This window comes from Pteropus vampyrus, unplaced genomic scaffold (assembly GCF_000151845.1).
Source record: "Pteropus vampyrus isolate Shadow unplaced genomic scaffold, Pvam_2.0 Scaffold222, whole genome shotgun sequence".
Classification (NCBI taxonomy): domain Eukaryota; kingdom Metazoa; phylum Chordata; class Mammalia; order Chiroptera; family Pteropodidae; genus Pteropus; species Pteropus vampyrus.
The window spans coordinates 950,332-958,844 of NW_011889003.1; the positions used below are offsets into that span (position 1 = coordinate 950,332).

Here is an 8,513-nt window from a genome sequence, read left to right on the forward strand (position 1 = left end):
TATTTTACGATTGAGACGCCCTGCTTCGCCCATGCCGGGCACTCTCCCTCACTGCAACGAGCCGAGAAATCCAACTATGGACGTGTCCCCTATGGCTAAAGAGCATTGAAAACATAGCTTTTGGAACAGATCTATCTAAACATTGCTTTTTCTATGCATATAGATATTTTTTTTTTTAAAAAAGAGAAGACACTAAGATTCTATTTTATACCTTACTATTTGTTCAATAAATAATCTCTTAAGAAAATTATCATTTTAAACAGCTGCATCTCTTGCTATATGATGTTGTGGACTTGCTAATAACACTTTGTAATTGTGTGATGCTGTCTCTTTAAGCTCTTTCGAGTCGGCTCCTCTGCTTTTTTGATATCCGCCATAGGCTGCTGGATGCCTCCAGAAAATCCTGAGTGGGACCACTTCCCTTCCAGGCTTCGGTGTGGGGAAGCCACTGGGTGAGGGCGGAGATACTACAGTTCTCCATGGGGCAGGGCACATCCTTTCAGGTGGGGCAGGAAAAGTGGGCACAGAGGCAGAGCCAGGAAGGAGGTTCCCGCTCCAACCCGACTCCCAAAGTGTCACCCACCCAAAGACCGGAACGTGGAACACATTTGGCCCGCAGCTTTCAGAACAGCCGCGTCAGGAAGGGGATTCCATTGGGATAATTGTGTTCAAAAACCATTTTGGCAGATTTATGTTTTATTGGAAGTTTCTCCAGGGAGGTGAAGCCAACAAAATTCTGAAACGGCAAAGTCGGTTCAGTTCTGTTGACTAAGTCAAGACAAATCCCTTAAATCAATGCTGGGTAATGGGCCTTGTTCTAGCTCAGTTCTAACTCTTCAAGCTTTGCTGAGCACTGAATTCACCTGGAGATTCGGTTGCCACAAAGTCTTGATTCCACAGGTGTGGGTAGGTCTGAGTCTGCCTTTCAAACAAGCTCTCAGGTGAGGCTAACGGGGCCCGAGTAGCCAGGCCCTCGCTGCCTGGCTAGGACTTACCCCTGACAGTCTCCAGTAAATCCACTCTCATTGCTTGTCTACGACACCGGAGAGTGTGACAATCACCAAATGACATCGTAGATCTCAATTCCCACCTGAGAGAAGTCTTGAAGAGTCAAGGGATGAAGCCACACTGAGTAAATGTCTTGCCCTCTGGCAGTTAAAACATGTGCAGCTTACTCGGGCATTGCGGGGCGGCAGAGAAAGGGAAGGCTCCCACCTTCCCGTAGCAGAGTTAACTGGGAGCTTAAACAGACCTGCTCCCAAAAAGCCCCCTCTCAAGGAGAGAGTAATCCCAAGGCCAGGAGCCCCTGGACTGGCGCCCCTGCCCATCTCTGCTTATCCCCATATAAATGTTCATTATTTCAAATTGAGAGATGAAAACATAAATAGGTTCTAACAAACTAACTTCATGACTGACAGCTTCATAAAGGGTGACGAAGAGGAGAAACCCAGCAAATCGGAGAGCAATCTCTGACCTGCTTGGGCCATTCTCTCTTCTTCCTCTTGCTGGTGGACCTTGCTCGGATCCAGGGGGCATTTCTCACACCCTCCGACACTTCTCACTGCATACCACCACCTCCGCCACCGCCTCGGTTCACGTGTGACCCCTCACTGTCACTCAATAAGAGGTGCAGTCACAGGGGTTCTCTGAACAATGTCAGATGAATAGTTGCCATGCTTCTGGTCACTACATTTTGTATCAAGCAGTCCTGAGCTTCCATTTTCTTGTCCTAGAGCTGTGTGTTCAATATAGTAACCGCCAGCCACATGTGCCTTTTTAAACTTAATTAAAATTAAGTAAATTTTAATTAATTTATTTATTCATTAGTATTTATGCCTACAGCACCTTCTCTTCCTAGGTCTCCCATCCAAGTACTAACCAGGCCCGACCCTGCTTAGCTTCCAAGGTCAGACATTCAGCTTGTTCAGGGTGGCATGGACTGTGGCTCTACTGGGGCATGAACCCAGAACCTTCTGCGTGTAAAGCAGATGTGCTAACCACTACACTATGGAACCACGTCCTAAAATTAAGCAAATTTTCAAATTCAGCTAGTCAGTTGCACAAGCCACATTCTAAATGCTCAAAGAGCCATGTGTGATTTGTGGCTACTGTATTGGATGGTGTAGATATAACATTTCTTTGCAGAAAGTTCTATTGAATGACACAATTTAGATGTATCTCACCCAAACATAACAAAGCCAAAGAGATGTTTTGCGCATTTTAGGAAAAGGCACCCCTTCCTCAAGACACCTTACCGACCCCTGCAGGAAAAAATAGCAATAAATATTCACATCCACAACCATGCTGTAAATGGCACACTGTTGAGCAGTGTGCAAGCTGCACCATCACGTGCAGCAGCCCTGATGAGAGTCCTCCACAGAGCCCTCGAGGTTGACTTCTCTCTGTCTGCCGCACTTCAGACCATGGCCCCTTATCTTTGCCTTTCTGGAGGGGAAGAAGGCATGCAGTTGGACCAACTGCAGCAAATGACCATAAACTGAGTGGCTTAAAACAACAGAAATGTATTCACTCACAGTTATGGGAGCCAGAAACCCAAAGCGGAGGTGTCCGCGGGACTGCATTCACTCCCGAGCCTCCCTTCCGTACCTCGTCCAGCTTCTGGGGGCTCCAGGCTTTCTTCGGGTTTCAGCTGCATAACTCCCAGCTCTGCTTCTGACCTCACATGACCCTCTCTCCTCTGTATCTGTACATTCTCCTTTGCTGCTCTTACAAGGACACTTGTCATTGATTTAAGACATACCTGGATAATCCAGAATAATCTCATGTTGGGATTCTTAATTACGTTTGCAAAGACCCTTTTCCAAAATAAGGTCACATTCACAGTTTGAGGGGCTGGGACACGGACATGCGGAGCCAGTAGTCAACCCGCTAGAGTCTTGTTGTGTAAGTTTCCAGATTGCGGCCTCCACCCTGACACGCTCAGTGGTCCCTTGCCTGACTGGTTTGCCTCTAAACGGAACTGTCTGGACCTAAAGCAGAAGCTCTCACTACCAGGAGGCTCTCCGTTGCTATAGGCAGGCGGTCTTTCATTCCAGTACAGTGGAGGCCAGATTGCTCCTCCCCCTCTGAGAATCATCTGTAGGGGTCCCCACACCTTCTCAAACCTCAGGCGCAGGTCCATTAGTCTGAAGCCTTCCAACCCACGCACACCACCCTCTAAGCATGCTTCTGCTGAGCCAGCCTGCCAAGGCTTTGGACGGACAGTACATGAAAAAGACTGGGCTGGAGATGTGAGAGGAAAGGGAAGGGGAGAGGTAGTAATCATTACAGCAATAACAACGATAGCTGCTAACACTTACGTAGTTCCTACCATGTGCCAGGTGCCATGTTAACTTTCTTGTGACTTACCATTAGAATCCTCACAACAACTCTAGGCAGTAGATGCTCTTATCCCCACGCCAGAGGAAAGGGATCTGAGGCGGAGAGGGATTAAGTAATGTGCCCAAGTCTGATTATTTCAGAGCCAGGATTTGAACCGAGCAGAGTGGCTCTGAAATCTACACTGCAACCAGAAGACATTGTGTTGGCTGGATGTTTCTGGAGACTTGGAGGAGCTGCAAGGTGTGACAAAAGAAAGGCACTTCTGAGAAATGCAGGAGTCCTTCCTCAGCACAGGAGGTGCAGGGAGAGCTTGAAATTCCTTGTTCGCAGCTTTCGGTTGAGGGACTGTGCCTCTCTGAACAGACGCTGAGCAAAGAGCCAGGCTGTGTGGAACCCGGCACCCAGCCTGCATCTCGCTCTGTGCTTCCCCGTCCAGCCCACACGCATGGATGAGCAGAGACAGGGATACATGTACGAGTGCAGTCTGCGGCTAGAAGAAAGGGAGTGCTCCTCCTTCCCTCCCAGCTCTCCCTCCCCAAGCCCTTCCCAGTCCCGCCCCATGACCTCTCCCCACCACGCTCACCTGAAAGTTTCTTGTCACCTTACTGCTGTGAGGTGCTGAGGAGGAGGAACAGTGACCCGAGGTGGCTGGAGGGTCAGAGAACAAGAGAAATAGTCAAAGCCAAAAGAGGAAGATGAGGAAGGCTTGAGCCCCTCTGTGTGAGAGATCTGAGGGCTAAGGGGGCAGGGACAACACCTAGCATCCCTTGGGGTGTGGGGAGGTGACATTATGGGGGCCTCTATCCCACAGCTTTACCAAACTTAACCAACCACGCAGGCCAGGTTTATGAGGTTGGTTTTCAGTCTGTAATTACCAAATGAGACCACCGCAGCCTGGCCCCACAGTGCTCGCTCGGCTCTGTGGGAGGAGGGCTGGAAGCCCAGGAGATGAGTTCTTGGCATGGACACAGAGAAGTACAGCTGTTTCCTTTCAGCATTATTTTCTAGTGGAAATTTCATAGTCATAAGCCAAGTCTTGGAGGTAGTGGCAGAGGCAGGAACCTGACAGAATAACCTCTGTTCTTCTAATATAGTAGAATAACAGAGTTGACAGCAGATATGTCCTCCTGGGCAGCAAAGACAACTAGAATGCACCCAGGTTGTAGAGTCAGGGTGGTCTGGGTGGGATTTCTGACTTCGTTACTTACTGTGTGACCTGAGGAAAGCTCCATAACCTCTCTGGGCCTCAGTTTCACCTTCTGTTAAAACGGGACTAAAAGCAACTGGCAAAATTATCAAAGAGATGCTCTGCTCATAGGCTGTCCTTCATTTCTCTCTCAGCCCTCCCGTGCGAGCTCTGGTCCAACATTCGCGTTGAAACTCCCCTCCCTCTCCCCTTTTTGTTCACTGGAAAAGGACACAAGAACAGCTCCCAGGAAGCCCTGTGAGGAAGGCCCTGGGGAGGGGGTGGGGGTCCCATCAGAGCCAGCACAGCAGGGGGCCTTCAGGGATCTGGGTCTGCAGCTGCCAGGAGCCCTCAGGCCGGCAGGCTCCACTTGCCTCCAGTGATCTCCCCAGGGCTCCCGCGGAGCCGGTGCCTACCTTCCTCTTCCCAGGTGGCAGGCAAACAGTTGCCAGCTAATGCCCCTGGATTGGCACATCAGCCTTGCGGGAAAGGCCCGGGAGATAGTCAATGACCTCAGCCCCGGAGAATGTGGGGGAATTCAGTGTGAGGCAGGGCTGACACAGCCAGGCCTGACGGGGAGGCCAGCGCAGGCTGGGGAGTTTACAGGATGGGCTGAGGCCTGGCGAAGTGTTACTATACCCCTTCGGTCAGGGTGACCCCTCGGGAGACGGGCCAGCATGCAGTGCACTCGTGGACGTTGCCACCCTGAGCCTGGCTTCTCCTGCGCTGGCAAGGGCCCGGAGAAACCTGAAATGTTTTCAGGTTGTTTTCAAGGCTTCCTTCCGCAGCTGCCGGGCACCACCCGTTCCCTCCGAGGAGGCGGAGTCCCAGAGGAGGCCGGGAGCCTTTTCCCAGGGCCCCACCACCGCAGCCCTGAAGCCCGAGGCCGGCCCGCCTGGAGTCCTGTCGTTCCCCATAGGCCTGCCGGCTCCTTTCCCAGAATTCGCTACTCTGCCTTTCCCTCCTGGCGTGGATATGAAGCCGCCCAAGGCTGCCAGACTGAGCAAATACATGATAGCCAGTTAAATCTGAATTTCAGATGAACGACAAATAACTTTTCAGTATAGGTATGTCCCATGCAATATTTGGAACAAATTTATCCTAACCAAATATTCGTCCTTTTTTTCTAGGATTCAAATTTAACAGGCCATTTTGCATTTTATCTGGCAACCCTGGCCTCACCTCATTCTTTAAATTCTAAGAATGTCTCTACTTCTTATCTGTGGGGAAACACTCAGATATTAGGGCACAGGCAAGGAAGGCATTAGTGTTTTTCATGTTGTTGCAAATATTAATCTGGTTTTAAAACTCTGGAACATTACTGATGCTTGCAAACATTTGTTCAACTGAACTTTTTAAAACTATATATTTCATAGTCACCTAGCTATTATAATAAAAACCTCTAGTGGATAATTTCTTTTCTTTCACTTTTCTTCGTTATTTTTGTCACCCATGTGTGTATTGGAAATGCCCTGCTAGTGTATAATTAACCACTCAATTCTCACATTATCATCAATGCTGTTGAAGGAAAAGCCTCTTTTACCTTTCTCCTCTATTCTCTTTAAGAAAAGCCCAGCTACCTTGCACCTTGTTTCCCTTTGGAAAGAAAGCTGCTAGGCAAGTCCCAGCTTTCTGGAGAGAGGGGCTCACTGGTGAATGACTGACACCCCTGGTGTATGCATACTCTGAAATTGTGCTCTGGGCTTGGAGTGTGGGAGACTTGAGGCCCAGTCCTCCCAGCCAAGGACACAGGGAAAACTTGGAGCTGTGGGAATGTGTCCTTTCTATTTTTGTCTCCTTCTGCTCCTTTTCTCACCTTTTTTCCCCCAGTGTAATAGAAATAGCAACGTTCCAACGCCCAAGGTTACAGAAGTAGGGAGTAGCCAGGGCTCCCCTCAGGCAGGCACAGAGGTCCTCGTCTCTGCATCTGGGTGTGCGGCGGGTATCTGAGCCACATTACAAATTAACCTCAGCCTGGATGGTCTGTCTTGACCCTCCAAGGCCCAGCTGTTCCTCAGGTCACTGAGGAAGAACCCTCAGGACATCCTGGCCTTCTCCAGGCAGAACCTTGGCAAGGGACCAGCTTGGGGCCCTCCCTGCCCTCTCAGAAAAACCAGCCTCTGCCCAGTCCAGCTGAGTGCGGAAGCTCAGAAACCAGTCCTCTGACGTAGGCCCTCCTCGGCCACACTAGGCGGGGCCTCCTGGGCTGGTCCTGCAGCTCCAGCTGCAGGTTCTCTCCTCCCTCCTCCCTCCTGCCTCTTCCCACGCCTCCCTCTCAGGGTTCCCAAGGACTTTGTCAGAGTGCCTCGCGCCAGCATCACACCCACCCTGGCTCAGGGAGTATGAGATGATGCACATGCCACCCCGGGGTAGTTCCCCTGAGCTCCCAGGTTGACGGCAGGACGACGGCTTAGTGGCACTCACCTCCTTTCCCTGAGCGCTGGCTGGGGAGCTTTTCTTCCTTCCATCTTTCATCATCTTCCATCTATTAGGAAGTACAGTGGTGAAGCTCGTCTCAGACTGAAATTGCTAGATTCAAATCCTGGCTCTCCCACCTACTATGTCAAGTTACTTAACCCTTCAGGGCCTCAGTTTTCTCATCTGTGAAAGGGGGCTAATAATCATCCCTATCTCATAAAGCTGTCTGTCATGAGGATTGAATGAGCCAATGTATGTAAGCGTTCAGAAAAATGCCTGGCACATCGTGAATGCTTACTAAATGTTACTTCTTGGCTATTATCTAGGTTTGCCAATGTTCTCCGTGGTCATCAACATTCAGTCCCTACAATGGGCAGCACACAATACTAGGCACTACAGGGGACACATAAGAAATGAGAGCTGTGGTCATCATTCCCTGCTCCTGAGTCCCCTTGGAGAAAACCTGGAAGGACCTGCATAATAGATTCCTGTTGTGCGCCGCGGCCGCCTTCGCATGAACCCTTTGAATGTGCTCGTCTTGTGTTTGGGGAAAATCCCACATTAGAGATCCATGCTTCCCCAAGACAGAAGCCAGAAACTCGATTTCCCAGCCTCGGTGACAGTGGGGAATAGGCACATGACCCAGGCTCCGCCAATCAGATGCAGTCACGGAAGACCTTGAGGAAGCAGGAGACTTCAGGCACCTCTCCATACTTCCCTACACTTTTCTGCAGAGGGTGTTATAGACTGAATTGTGTCCCCCATCTCCCTCCCCCCAAAAATTAAAAAGATATGTTGGAATCTTAACCCTAGTACCTCAGAATGTGACCTTTTTTTGGAGATGGAGTCTTTTCAGAGATAAACAAGTTAATGAGATCCCTAGGGTTGGCTCTAATCCAATATGACTCGTATCCTTATAAAAAGGGGAAATTGAGACAGACACACACAAGGAGAACAAACGCCATGTGAAAGTGAAGGCAGAGATCGGGGTGGTGCTTCTACAAGCCAAGGAAGGCCAAAGATTGCCAGCAAACCACCAGAAGCCAGGAGTGAGGCATGAAAGATTCTCCCTCAGCCCCCAAAGGAACCAACCCTGCCAAGACCTCAGATTTCTAGTCTCCAGAACTGTGAGAAAATACATTTCTGTTGTTTAAGCCACCCAGTTTGTGGTGCTTTTTTCTCACAGCCCTAGGAAACGAATACAGAGGGGAAGCTCTTATGCTTTTGTGTCAAATGTAAGCTTCTGAGAGCAGGGAATTTTGTCTATTTATTGACACATAGATGGTGCCCAAGAAATAAATGTCTAATAAATGAGTGTTTTTTTCATAGTTCACAGCACAGGGCATACAGGACAGATGCCACTCTTCTCACATATCACCCTTGACCTCAGGGGTGGTCAGATAGGGAACGAGCCTGCCGCTCCCCCTGCAGACACCTTCAGAGCCCACCTGATGCAACAGGGCCTCAGGAGCTGTGTGGGCAGCAGGTTCTGATCAGTGGCCATGTGGCCTTCGGTTCAGGCCTGAACCGAATATTGATTGCCGAAGAGACCTTAGAAATTCTACTC

At 49.8% G+C, this 8,513-nt stretch overlaps 1 long non-coding RNA gene across 1 annotated transcript; it reads left to right on the forward strand.

Moving 5' to 3' along the window:
* The first annotated feature begins 5,343 nt into the window (after positions 1 to 5,343).
* Positions 5,344 to 8,260, forward strand: LOC111747428. The gene is made up of 2 exons (XR_002783526.1): positions 5,344 to 5,595; positions 7,273 to 8,260. It is a non-coding gene; the product is annotated as an uncharacterized LOC111747428 (long non-coding RNA).
* Positions 8,261 to 8,513: the final 253 nt, after the last annotated feature.